This window comes from Suncus etruscus, chromosome 2 (assembly GCF_024139225.1).
Source record: "Suncus etruscus isolate mSunEtr1 chromosome 2, mSunEtr1.pri.cur, whole genome shotgun sequence".
Taxonomy (NCBI): domain Eukaryota; kingdom Metazoa; phylum Chordata; class Mammalia; order Eulipotyphla; family Soricidae; genus Suncus; species Suncus etruscus.
The window spans coordinates 20,434,743-20,460,824 of NC_064849.1; the positions used below are offsets into that span (position 1 = coordinate 20,434,743).

General features: G+C 39.4%; 1 long non-coding RNA gene across 1 annotated transcript; it reads right to left on the reverse strand.

Moving 5' to 3' along the window:
• Nucleotides 1-11,640: 11,640 nt before the first annotated feature.
• LOC126002117 (uncharacterized) lies at nt 11,641-25,534 on the reverse strand. Its single transcript, XR_007492894.1, has 3 exons — nt 25,459-25,534; nt 19,596-19,655; nt 11,641-11,688 (listed from the first exon to the last, which is right to left on the reverse strand). It is a non-coding gene; the product is annotated as an uncharacterized LOC126002117 (long non-coding RNA).
• Between the last annotated feature and the right edge of the window lie 548 nt (nt 25,535-26,082).

The following is a 26,082-nucleotide window of genomic DNA, read 5'->3' on the forward strand; positions in this document are numbered from 1 at the left end:
TCTTGGACCTGCCGGGAGACATGATGGTATTGAAGGTTTTTTTTAATAGCTTTATTTTAAATTTAAATTTTAGGGGGAACACAGTGTTCAGTGTTTATTCATGGCTTTGCACTCAGGGATCACTCCTAGCAGTACTCAGTGAACTATATAGGGCATGTAGACTGAACCTGGGTCAACGATGTGCAAAGCAATCGCCTTACCCACTGCATGCTCTCTGGGCCCCAAATCTATCCTTTTTAACAAAAAATATTTGAATTGAGATATTCTCTCATCATAGATTAGTTACATTTCTAAGTATTTTTTCTTGGGGGAGAAGAGATGCAAAAATTAGACACATTAAAAATGTCCTTCCACTCCCACTCTGGAAAATCTTAATATAAAAGCCTTGTATAAAAGTGGGGTTTCTAGTTTGGTCAGCTACAATTGTCTGTCACATGATGATTTTCCTTCCAATGCTTGCAAGGGAGATTTCTAGTCACCTGATTGGGTTATGCCATTGGAGGGAAATTCCCTTGAGTTTTAGATTTTGTTTTTAGTTGTTTTGTTTTGGGGCCCCACCTGGCAATGCCCAGAGGTTACTCCTGGCTCTGCATTCAGGTGTAACTTCTAGGGATGCTTGGGGAACCATATGGGATGCTGGGATTGAACCCAGATTGACCTCATGCAAGGCAAATAACCTCCCTGCTTTGTTATTGCTCCATTCCTGAGTTTACATTTGTTTTTTATCTAATGAAGTGTCCCCAGAACAGCCAGTAGGGTGATCATGAACCCCCTGTGGAGTAAGTTTCCTCTCTCCTCCCTGTTCTCTGCTTTCAGGTGTATTTTTTCAGGAGCTGAAAGCTTGGAATGTACTGCTTTGAGCGAGGTCCCCCGCACATCCTGGGAGTGGGGGTGCTGGGAGATAATTCCATTGCTGTAGGGGAGGCTAAAGTTCTCGAATGAACTTCCTTAGCAGAAACCCCTGTGTCTGGTCCTCCGCTGTACTCAGGGAGAGCCAAGAGTGAGCGCTGTCCACGGTCCTTGGGAGTCAGTGAAGAAACACAGACTATTAGAGCTGGGGTCTAATGGAGCTAATGTCTAATTCTCTGAGTGTCCACCTATTTAAAAAAAAAAAGGGTGAGGCTGGAGCGGTGGCGGAAGCGGTAAGGTGTCTGCTTTGCCTGCACTAGCCTACGACGGACCGCCGTTCGACCCCCTGGCATCCCATATGATCCCCCAAACCAGGAGCGATTTCTGAGCGCATAGCCAGGAGTAACTCCTGAGCGTCATCGGGTGTGGCCCCAAAAAACAACAACAAAAAAGTATCCGATAAAAATGTAGGTCTGATATTTAGGTGTCAGCAAAGGGATTTCTTCTGAGAACTTTGTTTATGGGTGATTGTCCTTCCACTGTAACTTTACCTTGTCCTCTTTCTTTGCATCATTGTTCTCATAATTAAAAATAAAAAATAAAAAAAATGTAGGTCTGCAATGATCAAAAAAAGTGCATTGTTTTAAAGAAAAAAAACAAACAAACCAGGCTTCAAATAGAGTAATTTACTCCAAGACCACTCAGACTTTCAATTATCCTAATAGAATTTTCAGCCTCTCCCAAAAGTAGGATTTTAAAGCAATTAGTCTGAAATTTCCTACTTGCATTAGAGAGAAACTCGCTTGATAAAATCCCTGCTGCCCTGGTATTACCTTTCAGTCCCGTCCCACCTTTGCTCTGATATTTTCTCCGTTTGGACCACAATTTATGGTGCATTTTTATAGGGATGATTCTTGACATGTGGAATTTAGCCAATGCCAACTCTATATTAGTTTGTATGAATTTCAGTTTTAACAATATAAAGCAATTCTTTTAACCTCTTTTTCTTCTAGGAGGTTGAGTGTTGCCTGGTTTTCTTCCTAAAAAAGTAGAGAAACAACACTAATTATTAAATTAAACTTAATTTAATAACTCTAATAGCAAGGGTTTAATCACATCACACTGCAATGTGACAATGTAAGTATCACTTTTCAAGAGCCTGTCTAGTGCTTCAAGAAACATTCCAAATACCAAGATTGGAACTAGGAACCTTTTCCCTAAAGTCAGTAAGCATTTACTCTCCAGTTTCTGCTATGCTAATTGCTTTATTACTCCCAAAAGATGATGGTAGCTTTATTTTATATTTCTAACTTTAAACACTGTGGTTAAAGTTATTCATAATATAGTTGCTTTGTCCATCCCAACACTAATCCCACCACAAATATTAATTTGTATGAATTTCAATTGTGTGAATTTCATTTTTAACAATATTAAGCAATTCTTTTAACCTCTTTTTCTTCTAGTAGGGTTAGTGGTACCTCGTTTTCTTTCTGAAAAAGTAGAGAAACAACACTAATATGAAATTATTAATTTAATAATTAATAAAGCTTAATTTAATAATACTAATAAACACTGTGGTTAAAGTTACTCATAATATAGTTGCTTTGGCCATTCCAACACCAGTCTCACCACCATTCCTGTCCAACAGTCAAGCCTATTCCCTTAGCAGGCTGAAAATAATTTATTTGTATTGCTTATTACAAAAATCTGAGCTGGCAACCTGAATTATTCAAAAATAGCTCAGTAAAAGAAAATTTGTGAAAATTGTTATATCTCATAATGGTGAGATTAAATTCAAGTCATTAATTAAAGTCACGGTCTTAGAATTTACTAATATGTTGCTAGTTGTACCTTCTATGTTATTTTTTTTGCTTGTTGAGTTTACTAGGGTTCTATGCTACTTTTCATCAGATTTGCGATGTTCCCACTGGGCTGTGAGTACTGTAATATTCTCAAGTGTTGTGTAGTCGCATAGGTGGCTATATAAATTGGGACAATTCTTTGACTTGGTGTCTCTTGATATTAGTCATGAAGATGAGGCAGACTGTTTATATGCCAGTGGCTGTGAGGTGTAGAGATGCTGGGGATTCTGGCAGAAGGGGTATTAGGTGGAGTGGGGGAGAGGTACTGCCCTACTCTGAGTAAGTCTCAGAGATTTCAGCCTGAAGACTGATGTATCTGGGAGTTCCATCAGCTTGAAATCTCTTCCGAGATTATTTGGGTAGTGGCTTTACTAATGAAAAGCTTTTAAGGGGATGTAATTGGGCAATAGGCTTTGCATCTATTACTGTCATTCTTAGGACAAATTAGTCAAATATGCTATCCTCATATTATCAATTGTGTGGGGCTGGAGGGAGTAGTAATGGGGTTAAGGCATAAGTCTTGGATATGCCCCAAGATCAATTCCTGCCACCATAAAGGTTCATAATTTTTGCTGGCTACAGCCCATAGGCCCCAGAGGGTAATGCCTTGAGTGATACCCAGCCCTGCATGACCTGAACAGGAGTATCAGATCCTCATGATATTGCTTGAGGATTCCATATTCCTCATGAAATGCTGGCCTGGCTAGACAAGAATCACTGAGAGTGGTTCCTATTCCTTTATCCCCAAACCACTGCTTATGAGGCCACCCATGTCCAGAAAAAAGAAAAGAAAATCTATTGTGGGCTTGCTCTTTAAGTCTGTGCTTATTTCTTGAAAAAGAATCTCACTTTCTTGTCCTATATCTCTTCACTTCCTTATTTTTGCTCTGGAGATGCTTATGTTTTCTCTTAAACACACACTTCTCCCATTTTTTCCCTCTCATATCAGTCTAGGCAAGTTTTCTTTGACAAACACTATCTTGATTCACAAAAAGTAAAAAAAAAAAAAAAAAAAAAAAAAGAAAATCCATGTCTGCACCTAGTCAGCTCCATTGATTCACTTTGATTTTTAAAGAGATGAAACCAATCCTTAAAAATTATGAGTTTAATGAGCCAGTGAGGTGGTGCTAGAGGTAAGGTGCCTGGCGGCTCGATCCCCTGGCGTCCCATATGGTCCCCCCAAGCCAGGGGCAATTTCTGAGCGCTTAGCCAGGAGTAACCCCTGAGCATCAAACAGGTATGGCCCGAAAAACCAAAAAAAAATTATGAGTTTACCAACCATACAGCTGAAAGCTGGCAATCTGGGGAGGAGAGGGTAGGCCAAGTCCTTATCCTGCCAAAGCCTGTTACACTCATCACCCATAATCTTCGCTTTGCCAGTGACCCTGATTCACCACTCTGCTACAGATCTTTGCAGAAATACCCATCTGACCAAAACTCTAGGTATGCCAGCATTTGGGCTGATATTACCAGGACTTTTGTGGAGTAAGTGTGAGCACGATTTCCCCCACATTCTCATACTATCTGAAGACCTGGCAACTGAAACAACACATCACAAAAGCCACAGTATAGGCAATAATGCTTGGAATTCCAAGAAAACTCCATTGTTGTTTAATATTATCATTCCTGTAGGGTCATATCAATTTAGATGCCAATGTGTATATGAAGCCACCTAATGTTCAGAAATAAATAAAGTAACAGAATGGTCAACGAACAACAAGAGCTTACTAAACTTTCTGTCAATGACTTAATGACCGCAATGGAAATACAGTAATTTTCACAAATGTGCTCACTGCTACACTTCTAGTTTTCTCTCTGCCTTCTTTATTAATTTTTCCTTTTCTTTTTTTAAATAACTTTGGTCCCACTTACTTAGAACAAATGTATTATGATAAGTTATGTCAACTATTTGAGACTTGCTCTTTAAACAAGGTACAGTTTTAAAACAATACTGATTTTTAACAGAATATTTACAAAAGTCTTAAGCAAATTATTTGAAATATACTTTTGTTCAGTGTTCAAAGTAATGCCAAGTGGTATCACTTATATGATTTAGCTAAGGTAACATAGTTCATTATTTTTAGAAAATGATTAGACCTAATGTATAATTCTTCAAAACAGGAAGGACATGTTTGTTCATGTGGAAGGGACAGGTTTCTTTTTTAATTACTTTATTTGTTCATGTGAAAGGGACAGGTTTATTTTTTATTACTTTATTTACTTGTGGTTACAAAATTGTTCATGACTTTCAGTCAAACAATGTATACCCTTCATCAGTGCACGTTTCCTGTCACCAGTGTCCCAGTTCCGCTCCCTCCTCCCCACTGTCTGCTTCTGGACAGACATTTCACTTCTCTTTCTCTCTCTCTCATCATTTTCCCCGCTTTTGACACTGTGGTTTGCTCTATTGTTAATGAAGAGATTTTCTTGATTCAGTGCTCGTTATTTTATATATTATACACTTGTAAAGTTTGTGTATTTAAGTTGCATTAATTTTACTTAAAAATTTTTTTTGTTCGATTTTGGGCCACACCAGGTGGTTCTCGGGTTAATCCTGACTCTGTGTTCAGAAATTACTCCTGGCAGACTTGGGGTCCAGATGGGATGCTGGGGATTGAACCTGGGTGAGCATCGTGAAAAGCAAACACCCTCCCTGTTGTGCTATCGATCTTCCTGCCCAATTATTTTATTTAAAGCATTGTGATTTCCAAAGTTGAGTTTTAGGCATACAATATTTCAGCACCAATACCACTACTAGTATAAATCTCCCTTCACTACTGTTTCCAGAGTTCATTCCATGTCACCACCCCCTACCCCACCCTACCATCATAAAAGACCCATTTTCAAGTTTGGTTATTAAAGTTTAGTTCTCAAAATTTCATTGTTGTTGACTCTGTGACTTGGATATTTAGTTCTGCCCTTTCTTAACTTCCCCAATGCACCTGAGTCCCTGTGGCCCCTGATCCGTTACTTTACTTTTAAGTTAGAAAAATATTAGATCTTATTGATAAAATATATTTTGTTCTATTTTTTTAGATTGTTATTCTGAACTTACGATTGATCAAATTTGACCTTGTGAAAAAACTGTCAATAATACTGTGTATGAATGTTGACTTTTTTTTTTGTTTGTTTTTGGGCCACACCCATTGACGCTCAGGGGTTACTCCTGGCTATGCGCTCAGAAGTTGCTCCTGGCTTGGCGGACCATATGGGACATCGGGGGGTCGAACCGCAGTCCATCCAAGGCTAGCGCAGGCAAGGCAGGCACCTTACCTTTTGCGCCACCGCCTGGCCCCTGAATGTTGACTTTTTAAAACTAAAGATGAATCCTAATATAACCTATCTTTTGAAAAGTTACTTTTTGAGTTCAGCATATAAAATTAAGATTAAAAAAAACCTCCTGAGGCGGGTTACCATCGTCTCTGTGTTTAGGAATAACCCCTGGAGTACTCAGGTTGGTTCCAGGTACTCTAGTGCCAGGGATTGAACTAGAGTTGACCATATGCAAAGTTCTTGTATTATCTCACTGGCCAAAAACAATGTATTTTTGTTTTTGGTTTGGGGGGGATCACACTCGCCTCTGCTCAGGGGTTACTCCTGGCTCTGTGCTCAGAAATCACTCCTGGCAGGCACAGGGGATCCTATGGGATGCTGGGATTCAAATCACCGCCAGTCCTGGATCAACAGCATGCAAGGCAAATGGCCTGCCTCTGTGCTATATTGCTCTGGCCCCAACAATGTATCTTTGATCTTATATTATTTTGGGATTAAGTGAACAGTTTTTTTGTTTGTTTTGGTTTTTGGTTTTTGGGTCACACCCGGCAGTGCTCAGGGGTTCCTCCTGGCTCGACACTCAGAAATCACTCCTGGCAGGTTTGGGGGACCATATGAAATGCCGGGATTTGAACCACCGTCCTTCTGCATGCAAGGCAAATGCTCTACTTTCATGTTATCTCTCCGACCCCTAAGTGAACTATTATTGCTGGTTTTTATGATATCTAAGCTGATTGCCATAGTTGTAATATTTGATATACATTTAAATTTATATATAAGATACAGTTTAATATTTTCAATTTAGTAATTCATTATATATGAAAACTTAGACTGTAGTTAATGAATAAGAGAACTTTATCTTTAAAAAAATCTCCTGAGGAAAAAAGCTAAAAAAATTTTATGGTGTGCAGATAAAAGTGCAAATTATGGGGCCAAGACGATGGCTTAAAGTGCTGGGCTGCAGTATTTCTTTGCATGAGGGAGGCCAACTTTTAATTTACAAACCTTCGTGGTCTTATAATTGCTGATAGCAGTGATTCGAACAATATCTCAAGAGTAACACTGCTGAGCATGGCCCCCAAACCAACAATAACAAAATAATCAAATCAAATAAAAATAAATGCATCAAAACTTTCCTTCTGTTATGGGAAAGTCACACATAGTCACTGCCATGCGTGCAGTAAATAGACTGGCTCCTACCAGATCTAGTTCCAGTTTCTCAGCTGATGAACTGACAGCTGGCCTAACACAGTTCCTCTAATTCCTGTTTCTCAAAGATGCTATAGCCAGCTTTGTAAGTTTTTACTCTTGGCCCTGCACTCATGGATCATTGATGGTATGCAAGACAAATATCCTTCCTGCTGTTCTCTCTCTTGCTCCTTAAAATGAACTTTAGGGTTGTAAATCAGCAAAAAGGGACAACTATGAATGATCTCACTTATCTTTGATATGTATCAAAGAATAACAGGAGGTAATGCAAGTTATCAAATAGGGGACACCACAATTACCTTTAAACCTAGATTATAGAAATAAGGACAGAGAAGAAAATCAATTGAGGGGAGAGTAAGAAGAGGTAGACAGGAGGTAACAGGGACAAGGGTCAGGGTGCTCAGTCACATGGGTGGTGTAGATGTGGGGTATATCTATATATCTAAGACATACAGCCAATAACACTGTAAGCTTGAGACCGAAATTACCAAAATCAAACCTAAAAATGTGCCTGACAAGGATGCAGACTGGAGAGTGGGATAGGTGGAAGTTGATAGTAGAGGTGATTTTGGTGCTGGGACTTGGTATGCCTGACAGTCTACTGTTGGTAACTTTACAAATCACAGTCTTAAATTTTATTTTATTTTATTTTGGGGGGGGGTCACACCCGGCAGCACTCAGGGGTTACTCCTGGCACTTTGCTCAGAAATCACTCCTGGCAGGCTCAGGGGACCATATGGGATGCCGGGATTTGAACCAATGACTTTCTGCATGAAAGGCAAACGCCTTACCTCCATGCTATCTCACTGGCCCAGTTTTAAATTTTAAAAGAGAGAAAGAAACCTTTTTAGAGTGATACAAATGTTCTCTTTAATTATGGTGGTGGTTATATGACTGTATTCAATTGTTAAAACAAATCAGTCCTTTAATTAAAAAAGTTAATATAATTAAACAATTTCAAGAATAAAACTATAGGGGCTGGCAAGATAGCATGGAGGTAAGGCTTTTTGCCTTACATGCAGAAGGATGGTGGTTTGAATCCCGGCATTCCATATGGTCCCCTGTGGCTGCCAGGGGCGATTTCTGAGCATAGAGCCAGGAGTGGCTCCTGAGTATTGCCGGGTGTGACCCAAAAATCAAAAACCAAAAACCAAAAAAAAAAAAAAAAGAAAAGAAAAAAAAAGAATAAAACTATAATAAAATACTGGTGAAGCTTGAAAAAAAATTAGACCATGAGCTACTGTTTCTGGCCTTGCAGCCAATGATCTAGATTCTAGAACATCATTAAAAAATACTCCTTTAAGGTTAAAGTCTGGTTTCAGGATGCAAAAGAGGGAGCTGTCCAGGGTCTTGAAGGAGAGTCAAAGGCTGCAAGAGCATTATGAAGCTGGAATGAGCAGTGTTTAAATTATTATTTTTTGTCTTTTTATTTCACTTTAACATAGGAAAACTGAGGCAAAAGAAGAGAGGCAACAGACCCATTATCTAGAAGATTGCTTCAGAATGAAAGAACTACGTGTGTGTGTGTGTGTGTGTGTGTGTGTGTGTGTGTGTGTGTGCGTGTGTGTGTGTGTGTATGTGTGTAAAGTTAGTTAGTTAGTGAATTGACACTTTCTCACTGGAATCACCCGTTACAGCAACCTGGACCCTGGATTCTGATTGAGGACTCATAACGAAGCTATTTGTTTGCAACATTATCATCTTTCTCCTCCCAATACCTTTGGAAAATTAATGAAAGTCTATACATTTCTCAATAGGTACTTCTTCAGACACAGTAGTAATTAAGGAAAGTGTTTGTTGCTAAGATTATAACATAAAGCAGGAGACATTTGATGTTTAGCTAATTGAAAATGTTTTCTATACTTCTTTTTATGCCACTCAGTATTTGGGCTCTCTAGATACCTTTCTTTTTCAGTGCAAAAATAGAAAAATACAAACATAGATGCTGCTGAATAGCTGTATTGCACCTAATAACACTTGAAAAAATACATTTTATATGATTATTCATGAGCTCAACATCTAAAGACAAAATATAACCCCAAACATTATACTTACTAAGACTTTTATGGTTATTATCCTGGTCGCATCCTAGTTTTCATTATTTTTTACTCCCACATTAACTTAAATTTATTTATATCCATATTGATCAAACCTCGGCTAGAATGTATCTCAGTGGTAGAAAACTTACCTTGTGTGTTTAAAGTCCTGTATTTCATTTTCAACGCTGAAAAAAAGAAAATTCAAATAGTTTAATATGTATCAAAGAACACTAGGAGAATAATAATGAAAACTAACAGGCATTAAATACTCATTAATGACAGATTCCAATATAAGATTCTTGTGTCTACTGACTTATTTTGAGATAGAGACTTTTAAGTGAAATATCCAGAAATGAAAACAAGTGAAGTGACAGATACTTCTTTTGGCCAAGAGAAATAAATCTATAGCAGCAACAGAGGAAGTTGGAAAGTATGTGAAAGTGTGACGAACCACACAAGAAAAATGCTGTCTATTATCTTAGCTTTTGAACTGAAAATAGAATGAAAGTCATTCAAAACCTGCTTCATATGGGTTTGGACCAAAAGTGAGACTGTAAGAAGGGATGATTGCCACAGGGAATTTGTAGAAATAGAAGTTCAAGTTCTAGAAAGCCTGAGAGTTAGATAAATCAATGGAAGAGTATTACTTACAGGAAAACATACAATCAGATTCAGCAAGGGATGAAATACATATGCAAATGTATTTTCGTAGAGTTATGTTAAAATATGTTTCTCTCCAAGGCAGTGCCTTCCTTCCAAATACAATTAGGACTTGTTCATAGGCTTATTAGAGTAATGTATTTTGTTTTTCTGTTCTTCTATGTCTTTCTATGATATATTTTTCATCAAAAGTGTTGCACTAAGTGAAAGAAAGGTTTAAAAAGGGTTTGGTTCAGCTGACCTAAATTGTCTTTTCTAGGATACTGGGGCTTAATGTAAAGTTACGTTGATCTTGACTTTTTCCCTCATGATTTTCTACATTGAGAAAGGCCGATCCTGGGTTCCCTGACAAAATATTGCTATTGGCACCATAGACATTCTATAGAATTGGGGTTAAGTGTGCCCAACCCCTCAGGACAAGTATTTCAGGAGTTTGAGGGAACCAGAGAAGGATAAAGCCTAGAACCTGAAAAGTTTGGTTTGTGCCTTTGTTGTGAAGCCAACACACACCTTGATGGTATAAACTGGGAAATAATCAGAAGGAGTTAAGGTGATAGAAATAGTAGAAGTAGACATTTATTCATATTACATTTACAATTAAAATATATTTAAATGTTTCTATTTTATTACTTGTCATTTTACAGAAAGGTTCATGAAATTAAAATACGATATACACTATATTATATACAATGTATTATATTTGGTTGTTGCACCAATGACTGAAAATGACATTTCTCAGCCTCTATAGTAGCTAGCTCAGATTAGCTAGTGGAATGTGAACAGATGACTAGAATTTTTTCATTAAAAAGAGTTTGGTGGGGGGCCAGAGATAGTACAGTGGGTTGGGTGTTTGCCTTGCACATGGCCAACTTGGGTTTCATCCCTAGCATCCCATATGATCCCTGGAGTCTGCCAGGAATGATTTATGACCACAGAGTAATGCCGAGCACCACTGGTTGTGCCCCAAAAATACAAAAAAAATTTTTTTAAAGGAATTTGGCAATTTTCTTATTTGTTTTTCTTATTCCCACAATTGGAAATGACAATCAATGACAACTAAATCAACTTTCCTGGACCCAGAGAGGGAATCCCTATGTTGAGGAAAGGCAGGTTCTTCTGATTTTGGGAGGGGGCACACATGGCGGCACTTGGGTTACTCCTGGCTCTGCACTTAGAAATCACTCCTGGCAGGCTCGAGGGACCATATGGGATGCCAGAGATCAAAGCAGGTCGGTCCTGGTTTGGCTGTGTGCAAGACACATGCCCTAGTGCTGTGCTATCATTCTGGCCTCAGACAGCAGAGTAAGAAACACAAAAATAACAGCAGAATCCCTAATAGGAGAAAATTCATGATAAAGGAAAAACGCTTTGCCACTAGACATGAAAACAGTGTATCTTAAAGCAGCCCACAAGTGAACTTTTAATAGTTCAATTCAAGTTTCTGTTTTCATTTGGGGGGGTATGATATGCAGATTTTAATAGGAAGGAAAGGAAATGTATGCATAGAATTATCTGGCTCATGAAAATAAAAACAGTACATTCTGCAAAGATAGATAACAGCATTTGAGAAACTATTTTAAAATCAGAATAAAAAGCAACATCAATTTATGAGAATATTGGAAAAATAACTACTAAAACATTAATTTTTGTCTTCTGAATGGTATAGAAAACAACCATAAATTTTCAAATTTAAAACAATTTTTGAAAAACATAAAAGTAAAAAAGTTCTTATTCACTCTTACTTCTTACAAAATTGTGTCCTTTCATGTCAGAATTTCTTCCACTGTCCATGGCATCTAGAAAATAAGAGGTATTGATCAAAGAACTATAATTTGTCAGTAAAATGTATAAATACTATGACAATTATCTTTCCTTCCAATAGGACCAGACTTCCACTGAATTGATATCTAAAGTCTGATTTTTTCGGAGACTTTGAAAAACATCAGAATTACTTATATGTATCACAGCATCCATCCTGTTTATAGTTTTTTTGGGGGGTGGGGTGGGGTGGGGTATCACACTGGCAGCACTCAGGGGTTACTTCTGGCTCTACGCTCAGAAATCGCTTCTGGCAGGCTTGGGAGACTATATGGGATGTTGGGATTCTAACCACTGTCCTGCATGCAAGGCAAATGCCCTACCTCCAGGCTCTCTCCGGCCCTGCCAATAGTTTAATAAAAATTAAACAGCATCTTATTTATAGATGTTACTGAGAAATCTTTGCATAAATTGCTAAAAATGAGGACAGCATCTTTCAGAACTGTATATTCAGTTTAAGTGCAAGGTCTTTTATTTCCCTGAAACATCATGTGTTCATTTATCTTTTGGAAAGAAGAGTGACATTAATATTTCTTTTTTTTTAAATTTTAGTGTTTTTTTATTAAGATGGTATATTCAATTCCAGAATATTACATAGAATATCTAGTTCATAATGATGAAGATCATTTTATTAGAAATAAATTTATAGTAAAGTATAAAACTGAAATTTATGGACAACTTTCCTTTTTTTCTCTTTATTTGAATGTCTTGATTACATAAATGATTGTGATAAGGTTTCAGTCATATAAAGAACACCCCTCTTCACCAGTGCAACATTCCTGCCACCAATGTCCCAAATCTCCCTCCATCCCACCCCACCCCCGCCTGTACTCCAGACAGGCTTTCCAGTTCCCTCATTCATTCACTTGATTATGGTAGTTCTCAGTGTAGTTATTTCTATAACTGTGCTCACCACTCTTTGTGGTGAGCTTCATGGAGTGAGCTGGTGTTCCAGCCCTCCTCTCATTGTCTCTGAGGATTGTTACAAAAATGACTTTTATTTTTCTTAAAACCCATAGATGAGTGAGACTATTCTGCGTCTCTCTCCTTCTGACTTATTTCACTGAGCATGATAGATTCCATGTACATCCATGTATAGGAAAATTTCATGACTTCATCTTTCCTGACGGCTGCATAATATTCCATTGTGTATATGTACCAGAGTTTCTTTAGCCATTCGTCTGTTGAAGGGCATCTTGGTTGTTTCCAGAGCCTGGCTATTGTGAATAGTGATGCAATAAATATAGGTGTGAGAAAGGGGTTTTTGTATTGTATTCATGTGTTCCTAGGGTATATCCCTAGGAGTGGAATAGCTGGGTCGAATGGGAGCTCAATTTCCAGATTTTGAAGGAACCTCCATATCGCTTTCCATAGAGGCTGTACTAGGGGGCATTCCCACCAGCAGTGGATAAGAGTTCCTTTCTCTCCGCATCCCTGCCAGCACTGATTGTTCTCATTCTTTGTGATGTGCGCCAATCTCTGTGGTGTGAGGTGGTATCTCATCGTTGTTTTGATTTGCATCTCTCTGATGATTAGTGACGAGGAGCATTTTTTCATGTGTCTTTTGGCCATTTGTATTTCTTTTTTTTATCAAAGTGTCTGTTCATTTCTTCTCCCCATTTTTTGATGGGATTAGATGTTTTTTTTTTGGTTTTTTTTTTTTTTTTGTAAAGTTCTGTCAGTGCCCTGAATATTTTGGATATTAGCCCCTTATCTGAAGGATGTTGGGTGAATAGTTTCTCCCACTCAGTGGGTGACTCTTGTATCCTGGGCACTATTTCTTTTGAGGTGCAGAAGCTTCTCAGTTTAATGTATTCCCATCTGTTAATCTCTGCTTCTACTTGTTTGGAAAGTGCAGTTTCCTCCTTGAAGACACCTTTAGTCTCAATGTCATGGAGTGTTTTACCGACGTGTTGTTCTATATACCTTATGGTATCTGGTCTGATATCAAGGTCTTTAATCCATTTGGATTTTACCTTCGTACATGATGTTAACTGGGGGTCTATGTTCACTTTTTTGCAAGTGGCTAACCAGTTCTGCCAGCACCACTTGTTGAAGAGATTTTCCCTGCTCCACTTAGGATTTCTTGCTCCTTTGTCAAAAATTAGGTAATTGTATGCCTGGGGAATGTTCTCTGAGAACTCAAGCCTATTTCACTGATCTGAGGGTCTGTCTTTATTCCAATACCATGCTGTTTTAATATCTATTGCTTTGTAGTACAGTTTAAAGTTGGGGAAAGTAATGCCTCCCATTTTCCTTTTCCCTAGGAGTTAGGAATAGCTTTAGCTATTCGAGGATGTTTATTGTTCCAGATGAACTTCTTAAGTGTTTGATCCACTTCTTTGAAGAATGTCATGGGTATTTTTAAGGGGATCGCATTAAATCTGTATAATGCTTTGGGGAGTATTGCCATTTTAATGATGTTAATCCTGCCAAGCCATGAGCAGGGTATGTGTTTCCACTTCCGTGTGTCCTCTCTTATTTCTTGGAGCAGGGCTTTATAGTTTTCTTTGTATAGGTCCTTCACGTCTTTGGTCAAGTTGACTCCAAGATATTTGAGTTTGTGTGGCACTATTGTGAATGGAATTGCCTTCCTGACTTCGATCTCTTCCATATTATTATTGGTGTATAAAAAGGCCATTGATTTCTGTAGGTTGATTTTGTAGCCTGCCACCTTGCTATATGAATCTATTGTTTCTAGAAGCTTTTTGGTAGAGTCTTTAGGGTTTTCTAAGTAGAGTATCATGTCATCTGCAAACAATGAGAGCTTGGATTCTTCCTTTCCTATCTGGATTCCCTTGATACCTTTTTCTTGCCTGATCGCTATAGCAAGAACTTCCAGTACTATGTTGAAGAGGAGTGGTGAGAGCGGACATCCTTGTCTTGTACCTGAATTTAGAGGAAAGGCTTTTAGTTTTTCTCCATTGAGGATAATACTTGCCATTGGCTTATGGTAGATGGCTTCAACTAGATTGAGAAAGGTTCCTTCCATTTCCATCTTGCTGAGAGTTTTGATCAAGAATGGGTGTTGGACCTTATCAAATGCTTTCTCCGCATCTATTGATATGATCATGTGATTTTTATTTTTCTTGTTGTTGATGTTGTGTATGATGTTAATAGATTTATGGATGTTAAACCATCCTTGCATTCCTGGAATGAGGCCTACTTGGTCGTAGTGTATGATCTTCTTGATGATGCATTGGATCCTATTTGCCAGGATTTTGTTGAAGATCTTTGCATGAGCATTCATCAGGGATATTGGTCTGTAATTTTCTTTTTTGGCAGCGTCTCTGTCTGGTTTTGGTATCAAGGTGATGTTGGCTTCATAAAAGCTGTTTGGGAGTGTTCTTTTTTTTTTTTCAATTCATGGAAGAGTCTGACTAGGATTGGTAGTAGCTCCTCTTGAAAGATTTGAAAAAATTCATTAGGAAAACCATCTGGGCCTGGGCTTTTCTTTTTGGGTAGATGTTTGATTACACTTTCAATTTCCTCAGTAGTGATGGGGTGTTGAATCAAATAATTAATGATGGGGCTGGATGGAGATGGATGCCATCCCAGGCCACGTGGCTCTGCAACCCCCATCCAGCTGGCGAGTCCCAGGCCCAGGTGAACGGCGTAATGAAGACTCTCTCACATGCAGGCCTCAGGAACCATCAGCTTATTCAGGCCCTAGCCACCATGTGTGTGTGGCCTACCTCATAACCTTTTAAGCACTAGTTATTCTTGGCCCTGCATCTAAACTCCTTTCAGCCATTTTCCCTTTGGGCTCCATGCTGGTCAAAGACCAGAACACAGAGGCCCCAAAGCCAGAGCGCAGCAGGGCCGAAAGGGCAAAGACCCTTAATCCCCTGGCTTCCGGGTTTATCTACCTATTCCAAGACCCCTCCCAGGAATGGGCCGGGTCTTGCAGGTAAGGTCACACCTATTATCTGGTTCCCAAGACCCCTCCCAGAAATGGGTGGGTCTCAGATAGGTACCCTACAATGGGGGTGTTTAGATATGCTACATTCTCCTTACTTAAATGTGGAAGGTTATAAGTGTCCAAGAATTTTTCCATTTCTTCTAGGTTCTCATGTTTTGTAGCATAAAGTTTCTCAAAGTAGTCTGATTATCCTTTGGATCTCTGCAATTTCTGTTGTGATCTCCCCCTTTTCATTTCTAATATGGGTTATCAGATTTCTCTCTCTCTCTTTGTGAGTTTTGCCAATGGTCTATCAATCTTGTCTATTTTTTAAAAAAAACCAGCTTCTGCTTTCGTTGATCTTTCGGATTGCTTTTTGGTTTTCCACTTCATTGAGTTCTGCTTTCAGCTTTGTTATTTCCTTCTGTCTCCCTATTTTTGGTTCCTTTTGTTGGTCATTTTCTAATTTTTTAAGCTGCGCCATTAAGTTATTCAGGTATGCTCCTTCTTCCTTCCTGATGTGTGCTTGTAGAGCTATAAATTTTCCTCTCAGGACCGCTTTTGCTGTGTCCCATAGATTCTGGCAGTTTGTGTCTTCATTATCATTTGTTTCCAGGAAAGTTTTGATTTCCTTTTTGATTTCATCTCGGACCCACTGGTTGTTCAGTAGCAGGGTGTTTAATTTTCAATTGTTAAAGTTTTTAGTCTGTGTGGCTTTGTAGTTCACATCTAATTTCAGAGCCTTGTGGTCAGCAAAGGTAGCCTGCAAGATTTCTATCCTCTTGATTTTATGGAGGTATGTTTTATGTGTCAGCATGTAGTCTATTCTGGAGAATGACCCATGTACATTGGAAAAGAATGTGTATCCAGGTTTTTTGGGATGGAGTGTCCTGTATATATCTACTAGTCCTCTTTCTTCCATAACTCTTTTCAGGGCTAGTATGTTTTTGTTGGGTTTCAGACTGGTTGACCTATCAAGTGTTGATAAGGCTGTGTTGAAGTCTCCCACAATGATTGTTATTATTGATTTCTTCTTTCAGATTTGTCAGTAATTGTATTAGATAATTTGCTGGTTTCTCATTGGGTGCATATATGTTTAATAGTCTGATTTCTTCCTGTTTCACATATCCCTTGATTAGTACATAGTGTCCATCTTTGTCCCTTACCACTTTTCTGAGTATAAAGTTGGTGTCATCTGATATTAATATGGCCACCCCAGCTTTTTTCAGGGTGTTGTTTGCTTGGATAATTTTCTTCCAACCTTTAATTTTGAGTCTATGTTTGTTCTGACTATTCAGATGTGTTTCTTGTAGGCAGCAGAAGTTTGGATTCATCTTTTTGACCCATTTTGCCACTCTGTGTCTTTTAATTGGTGAATTTAGTCCATTGACATTGAGGGAGATGATTATCATAGGATTTAATGTCATCTTTGTAGATAAGTTTGCTGTGTTTGTTGTCTCTCTTGTCTTAGAGTAGACCTGTCAGTTTTTCCTTTAAGGCTGGTTTATCATCTGTGAGCTGTTGTTTATCCATGAAGCTGTGTATTCTTCCTCCAAACCTGAATGTGAGTCGGGCTGGGTGCAGTATTCTTGGGGAGGCATTCATTTCATTCAGTCTTGTCACAATATCCAACCACTGTCTTCTGGCCTTGAGAGTTTCTTGTGACATGTCTGCTGTAAGTCTTAGGGATGCTCCTTTGAATGTAATTTCCCTTTTTGATCTTGCTGCTTTCAGTATTCTATCCCTATCTATGGGATTTGTCATTGTAACGAGGATATGTCTTGGGGTGTTTTTCTTTGGGTCTCTTTTAGCTGGTATTCTTTGGGCATGCAGGATTTGATTGCATGTAGTCTTTAACTCTGGGAGTATCTCTTTGATGATGTCTTTGACAGTTGACTTTTCCTGGAGATCTCCTTCCTGGGTTTCTGGGACCCCAATGATTCTTATGTTGTTTCTGTTGAGTTTATCAAAGACTTCTATTTTCATCTGTTCGCATGCCTTGAGTACTTTTTCCATTGCCTGTTCATTTGTCTTAAGGTTCTTTTCCAATTTCTTCTGATGTGTTGAGCTTTTCTGCATCTCATCTTCCAGTACTCCGATTCTCTCCTCAGCTGCTGATATCCTGTTGGCGAGGCTATCCATTGTGGTTTTCAGTTGAGCAACTGTATTTTTCAGATCTGTTATTTCAGTTTGGAGTTTTCTGTCTTTGTGTTCTCTTCAGATCGATCTATGCTCTTTTTGAGCTCTACAAACATATTCCATATTTCTATTCTAAACTCCTTATCTGAAAGGTTAATCAGGTGGTTGGAATTTATTAGGTCAACTGAGCTTTTGTCTTCATTCTCTATGGATGGTGTTTGCCTGCGAGTTTTCCCCATTGTCATGCTTGTAGTGTGGTTTTTCCTGTGTGTTGTGGTGGGGTTCATTGATTAGGAAGAGTTCCTGGCTGTGAAGGGAAGGTAAGCGGCTGAGCTCTTCTGCTGCCTCTAGTTGAAAGGCACAGCAGGGCAGAGCGATCCCGCAGCCCCAGCATGTAGGCGCTCACCAGCTTCAAAATGCAGTTTTTTGGGGGTGCGCTCCCTAGGCCCCTGAGGAAACCTTCGGAAATTCAGAAGCACAGTTTCAGGCAGACAGAGATAGGAGTTTCCCCCGAAGTCCTCAGAGTGAACAAAGGCACTGCAGGGCAGAGCGATCCCGCAGCCCCAGCATGTAGGCGCTCACCAGTTTCAAAATGCAGTTTTTTGAGGGTGCGCTCCCTAGGCCCCTGAGGAAACCTTCGGAAATTCAGAAGCACAGTTTCAGGCAGACAGAGATAGGAGTTTCCCCCAAGTCCTCAGAGTGAACCGACATTAATATTTCTAAGCAGAATGCTAGAAAATTTTTTTGTTCTGCTCAATGAATCCAGCATCTCTTGATGTAGTTATTACCATAGAAAATGAAATACTGGGGCCCGGAGAGATAACACAGCGGTGTTTGCCTTGCAAGCAGCCGATCATGGACCTAAGGTGGTTGGTTTGAATCCCGGTGTCCCATATGGTCCCCCATGCCTGTCAGGAGCTATTTCTGAGCAGACAGCAAGGAGTAACCCCTGAGCACCACTGAGTGTGGCCCAAAAACCAAAAACCAAAAAAAAAAAAAAAAAAAAAAAAAAAAAAAAGGGGCCGGGCGGTGGCGCTGGAGGTAAGGTGCCTGCCTTGCCTGCGCTAGCCTAGGACGGACCGCGGTTCGATCCCCCGGCTCCCATATGGTCCCCCAAGAAGCCAGGAGCAACTTCTGAGCACATAGCCAGGAGTAACCCCTGAGCGTCACAGGGTGTGGCCCAAAAACCAAAAAAAAAAAAAAAAAAAAAAAAAAGAAAATGAAATACTGATATTTTATCATTTTTGTGAATACTTTCTTTAATTGAATCACCATAAGAGACAGTTACAAAGTTGTTCGTGATTGAGTGTCTATCAGACCATATAGAACACCCTTCATTAATGCAACAATGCACATTTCCAGTCACCAATGTCCTGTATCTCTTGCCCTGCCTGCCTCTGTAACAGGCATTTTTCTTTCTCTCTTTCTTTTTAATTGTTTTAGACATTGTGGTTTGCAATATTGTTAATGTAGGGGTATACTGCATATTTCTTTATCTTCTTTCAGCCAAAGTATTTATATTACATCATATCTCTATTATCAACAGAGCCTACCTTGTCCAGCATGACTTTAAAATGAACACTTACCCAAGTACTTACATAGAAAAAAAACACAGAATGATGCCAAGAAAATCGAGAAAATATTTCTAAAAGGACACTGAATTTAGCTCTTGTCGATGTGTGTTTGAAGTCTAATGCAGAAAGAAACTGGACTCATGAGTTCAGACTACAAATCTGTCACATCGTTGGCCTATGACCTTCACCATCCTCTGCCCTTTGCTCTCCCCAAACCCTCACTGTATCTTCCATATGCGTTGTCAAGGTATCCATTCATGCTAGACCTTACCTGTCCTGCTGATTGCTTGACTATGATGAGTAGTTGCTTTCTCGTCTCTTGACATATCTTCTGAAAAACATATGACATAGGAACACTATTATTTCCATGAGTGACGATTTTTTTGTGCCACACCCGTGGACGCTTAGGGGTTACTCCATCTGGCTTGGTGGTACCGTATGGGATGCCGGGGGATTGAACCTCGGTCCATCCTAGGCTAGCGCTGGCAAGGCAGACACCTTACCTCTAGCGCCACCACACCGGCTCCCCTTTTTAAATTTTTATTTATTTATTTTTTGTGTGTTTTTTGGGTCACACCCGGCAGTGCTCAGGGATTACTCCTGGCTCCATGCTCAGAAATTGCTCTTGACAGGCACGGGGGACCATATGGGACGCTGGGATTCGAACTGATGACCTTCTGCATGAAAGGCAAATGCCTTACCTCCATGCTATCTCTCCGGCCGACAATTTTTACAGACTATTTATCTGCACTTCTATTTTTATAAGCCTCCTATTTCCTACTCCTTCAACTAAGCAAGCTCTACTTCTGAAATTGTTTTTCTCTTTTTCTACTTTCCCTTTCTTTGTCCCTTCCTTTTAATATGTTTAATCTAGTATCATTTTCTTGTCCAAAATCTGTATATTTGTCTAATTTTTATGCTTTTAGAGGGTCACAGCTGGTGATGTTCAGGGGCTCATAGGCCCTGTATCTCATTCCCATTGGTCTTTCTATGCTTCTCTCTTAGTATATACTTTTATTATTAAAGAAATCCTCATCCTTTGTATTCCCTTTTTACCTCTAACCTGTTTATCTTATCTTTTTTTTTTTTTTTTTTTTTTTTTTTGGTTTTTGGGTCACACCCGGCAGTGCTCAGGGGTGACTCCTGGCTGTCTGCTCAGAAATAGCTCCCGGCAGGCATGGGGGACTATATGGGACACCGGGATTCAAACCAATCACCTTTGGTCCTGGATCGGCTGCTTGCAAGGCAAACACAGCTGTGCTATCTCTCCGGGCCCTAACCTGTTTATCTTAACCTTGTTTGTATTTCTACTATAACTGTTAAGAGGCACCTAGACAAAATCATCACCCTTCACCCACAAAACTCTCCAGTTTGGTGCCTTTGGGTTCCATGTCCTCCTAGAGATGAATACTGAGGTGGCTAGTCTGTTTACTAGGAGACTCTCAGCTACCTTTTTCATCCTTTCTCCACTCAGTGTCGCCTTTCTCTACTCAGGAACCCAGCTCTTATTTCTCTTCAGCTTTCTCAATCTTGTTGAGATATGTCTGAATCTGTGCATTGGTATGTTTGTGCCTGTATATGTGCTTGCTTGTGTGTGCATCTATGTGCAATGTTTTATTTTAGGGGGAGAGTGAAGTAAAGTACCAGAACTTTTGGGTGCCATAGAGGTAGTACAGTGGGTAGGGCTCTTGCCTTGCATATAGCTGACCAAAGTTCAATCCCCAAAACCTCATCTGGAACCTAAAGTTCTACCAGGAGCTCTATCTTGAGCACAAATCTAGGAATATAATCCCTGGGAACATCTTGTTGTGACTCAGAAAAAACTCAAACACATAAAAAGAATAAAGAAGTGGGAAAAAAATAAAAGAATAAAAAAAACCTTTGGGCATACAGGAAAACAATGAAAATAGATCATTAATATCATGACTGGCCTCTTCATAACACAGTAATGGGCCACATTTTTTAAAATAATATTTTATTTAAACACACTGGTTACAAACATGATTGTGGTTGTGTTTCAGTCATATAAGAGGACACCCCCATAATCAGTGTAACTGATGATGGTTAAGGCTGGTTTTGAGTCTGTAAAGTTTCTGAGCTGTTATTTATCTGTAAAGCCATGTATTCTTCCCTTAAATCCGAAAGTGAGTTTTGCTGGGTGCAGTATTCTTGGCGAAGCATTTATTTCATTGAGTTTTGTCACTTTGTCCACACTGCCTTCTGGCCTTGAGTGTTTCTTGTGACAGATCTGCTGCAAATCTCAAGGATGTTCCCTTGAATGTAATTTCCCTTTTTGATCTTGCTGCTTTCAGAATTCTGTCTTTATCTGTGAATTCGTCATTGTGACTAGGATGTTTCTTGGGGTGTTTTTTCTGGGGTCTCTTTTAGTTGGTACGCTTCGGGTATGCAGGATTTGATCGCATGTATTCTTTAGCTCTGGTAGTTTCTCTTTAATGATGTTCTTGACCATTGATTCTTCCTGGAGATTTTCTTCCTGGGTCTCTAGGACTCCAATGATTCTTAAGTTGTTTCTGTTGAGCTTATCACAGACTTCTATTTTCATTTGTTCACATTCTTTGACTAAGTTTTCCATTGTCTGATCATTTGCTTTAAGGCTTTTTTCCCAATCTCTTCTTCTGTATGGAGTTGTTATGCATTGCATCTTCCAGCTCACTAATTCTATCCTCAGCTTCTGTTACCTGGTTAGGGAGCTTATCCATTTTGTCTGTCAGTTTGTCTACTGAGTTTTTCACATCCCTAATCTGATCTGTTCTTTCAGTTTGGAGTTTTCTGATTTCTGTCTTTATATTATTTTTGGTTCTTATTAGTATTCTGTTCAATCCAATCTATGCTTTCTTTGAGTTCTATGATCATCCTCCATATTTCTTCTCTAAACTCTATAACTGAGAGATTGACTAGTTGTTTGGCCGTTTTCTGGTCATCAGATTTGCCATCTTCATTCTCTATGCCTGGGTCTGGCCTGCGTTGTTTCCCCATTGTCACACTTGTATTGTGGGTTTTTCTATGTGTTGTGGTGGTATTCATTGGCTAAATGATGTGCATGGCCACGCTCCTCTGGCTCCACCCCTTCTGGGTGGGTTGACTTGCCTCCAAAGAAGGGGAGCCCTCCGTAGATGAAGCCACACACAGGATCAAATCTTAGGCCTGAGCACACAGCAGAGAAAACAGTCCAGAGAGATATGCTGGGCTCCAGATATCCAGCACAGTTCCTAGTGTGATTTTTTTTTCTGCGTGTTGCAGTGTGGTTCATTCATTAGAAAGAGCTCACCACCGCAAAGCAAAGCAGAGTGGCCTTGCTCTTCTGGAGCCTCTAGGAGAATGATTTTGCTGGGCCCTTTTCGGCCCACTCACGAGAGGTTCAGGATACAGAACAGTAGAAAAACACGCACAGGCAACACTCACAGTCTCTCGCAGTTGGGAACCCCTCAGGCAGGCGCAGATTTCTTCAGCCTGATGTCACAGACAGGGGACCTGCTTTTCTACAATTTACTGCTGATAGCCGGTTTTCACTCGAGGACACAGTCTTTTTTGGCTTTCCAGCTCCGCCTGGGTTACTCTAGGAGAGCAATTTTGCTGGGCCCTTTTCAGCTCACTCACAAGAGGTACAGGACACAGGACAGTAGAAAAACATGCACAGGCAACACTCACCTGGCCACATCTTTCTTACTCTTTCTCTATTCATTTAAAAAGATTTCACAAAAAGTCACAGGGCATTAAAGGAAATAAGTAGCAAACTTATTTCAGTGATCAGGAGAAAGACTGATATGGTCAGGCTAAATTACACCTAAAGATCAGGTGATCCAATCAATACTGGGTTGGGGCATGCAGAGAGATAGTACAAAAGTTAAAGTTCTTGTCTTTCATGTGGATGGTTCCAATTCAACCCAGCAGTCCCTTTGGTCCTGAACACCACCAGGAGTCATCTCTGAACACAGATACAGGAGGAAGTCCTGAGCACAACTAGGTGTGGTCCTGTCTCCAAAGTCATACCTACCCACTCATCTTCATATCTAACAGGGTTCATGCCTTCTTCTCTTACCCTCTTGTACCCTAGTCACATATGCCCTGATGTACACTGCTCTATCTCCTCCTTTGTACAACTCCTCTGTCCTGAGTTGTTCTCCCTAATTTCACTTTATGTTTCTTTCTTTCTTTTTCTTCAATGATGATCTAACCTCTGTTCTTTTTATTTCCTGTTTTTTTTTTCTTTTTGGCTCTCTCCTTCTAAAGTGTTATATGGTAATAGAATTCCTACCCTCTTTGTCTTTCAATGACTTTCATTTTCCCTAATCTATATTTCTAAAATACATGCCATATTGGTGATGTTATATAGCTACCAATTTATACATATGTATGTACATCTATCTGTACATATACATGTATTTATTGGTTTTGTTAAGTAAGTTTCCTTATATCAAGCACTGGTATAGTCCCTTGCGTATATATCATAGCCCCCCCCCCTTTTGGCTTTTTAGGTCACACCCAGTGGTGCTCAGGAGTTACTTCTGGCTCTGCACTCAGAAATCGCTCCTGGCAGGCACAGGGGATGATATGGGATGCTGGGATTCGAACCATTGTCCATCCTGGATTGGCTGTGTGCAATGCAAACACCCTATGGCTGTGCTATCTCCCTGTCATATCCCTTATAAGTCCTCTTTGGACTTTGGACATATAATATAGCTCTTATTTTTCAGTGATCTACACACAACATCATCCCCCCCCCCTTTCTTTTTTGGTTTTTGGGCCACACCCGGCGGTGCTCAGGAGTTACTCCTGGCTGTCTGCTCAGAAATAGCTCCTGGCAGGCACGGGGGACCATACAGGACACCGGGATTCGAACCAACCACCTTAGGTCTTGGATCGGCTGCTTGCAAGGCAAACGCCGCTGTGCTATCTCTTTGAGCCCAACATCACCCTTTTGACTTTTCTACATTGGTGCATCTATTTCCTGAAGATAGCAAGAGTTATTCTGCCTAAATCTTAAGGATTTTGTGGTAACAATGTAAGATATTATTTGCCTTAGTTCTTCAAAAATAGCATGGTAATTTCCAATTACAACATGATGAATATTTGCCAAAGACTATAAGGTTTGTGAATTTCATCTGAAATGCTTATTTCTGTCTATATTGCAGAAAAGGGAGAGTTATCTTCTGAGGCTTTTACAATTACAAATAATGTATTTGTCAACCAATAAGTCATCAGAGAAACTTAAATCTCAATGTCAGAGGCATGACAAAAGAAACCATCACCGTGGTATCCATTACTTCTTTTTTTTTTGAGGTGAACATATATTTATTAATTTCAACATAAGTCATAAACCAAAGTATCATTCTCCAACATAGCTTATGAATTTTTTAAAATTTTTTTATTTTTAATTATGAGAACAATAATACAAAGAGGACAAGGTAAAGTTACAGTGAAAGAACAATCACCCATAAACAGAGTTCTCAGAAGAAATCCCCTTGCTGACGCCTGAATATTGAACTTACAGTCAAAAAACTATTAAGAAAAATAAGGCAGAACCCATGTACAATTACTTTGTCCACAAGTCCCCAGATTGTAGGATATTATAACATTTCTTAGCAGTACACAAAGCAACCTAAAGCCATGAGATTTATGTGACTCCTTAACTTTGAAGGCATAGTATTGTTATATATTCATGCACATACATATTAGTTTAAGTTAACATCAAAAGTTTAAGAGGTTTTTTTTTTAAGGGTTAGTCAAAAGAGCACAGTAAAAACGGTGTTAGAGTGGCAAATATTGTTTGCATAGGCCCACCAAAATATGGGGGTCATAGAAAGGAATAGCCTTGGTCTAAATACAAGGAGACCACTACCCCTGAAGTTTCCCGGCATAAGACCAGGTATCCATTACTTCTATAAAAGCATTTTATAATCACATACATCAAGTGACTAGAGCTTGTCTGTTAAACATGAATTTAAGAGTCATTTCATAGCTCTTTGCATTTTATAAAATGCTGACAAGCATTTCCCACTATCTGGGAACAAGTCTTCAAGGGGCTCAGAACAAACTGCAGCTGGAAACAGTTGCTTTAAATTCAGATTCCTGACTTTCTGCAGACCAAGGCTTGACATCCTAATCTTCTTTACCTGACCCTCTTCTTAGGGCTGAGCTACAAGTTTCCTGAGGTGGTTCTCTGAGAATCAGTGTAGAGGCATCACTGTGGAAATCTGCAGAAAGAATAAACCTAAATTCCTACAGAGCATCGTTCTTTGTTCAGGAACCAGTACAGCAGGAAAAAAATTTATAGGCTCTTGGGAAAAGGAAGCTTTTTTAGAAGAGTAGGAATATTCCCAACTCCTGGCACCATAGAGTCACTGCTCTGGGGTTCTCCAAGAAACTATGCTTGAGGACTAGGAACAAGTTTTCTGAGAAAGGCACCTCTTCTATCACCATTTTTATTTCTCACCATTTCCTAAAGTTGCACATTCTGTTTGAGACTATGTGTGCAATCAGAAGTCATTTAATTGAAAATGTACATTGACACAAATGGATTGATTTCAAAGACTATAACTCAAAATTTGAGTGAAGCATTCATTGCAAAGAAAGCTATATTAAATTTAAAAAATTGTTTTTGTTTTTTTTGGGTTACACCTGGTGGTGCTCAGGAGTTATTCCTGGCTCTGTACTCAGAAATAGTTCCTGGCTTGGGGGACCATATGGGATGATGAAGATCGAACCTGAATCTGTCCTAAGTCAGTCCCGTGCAAGGC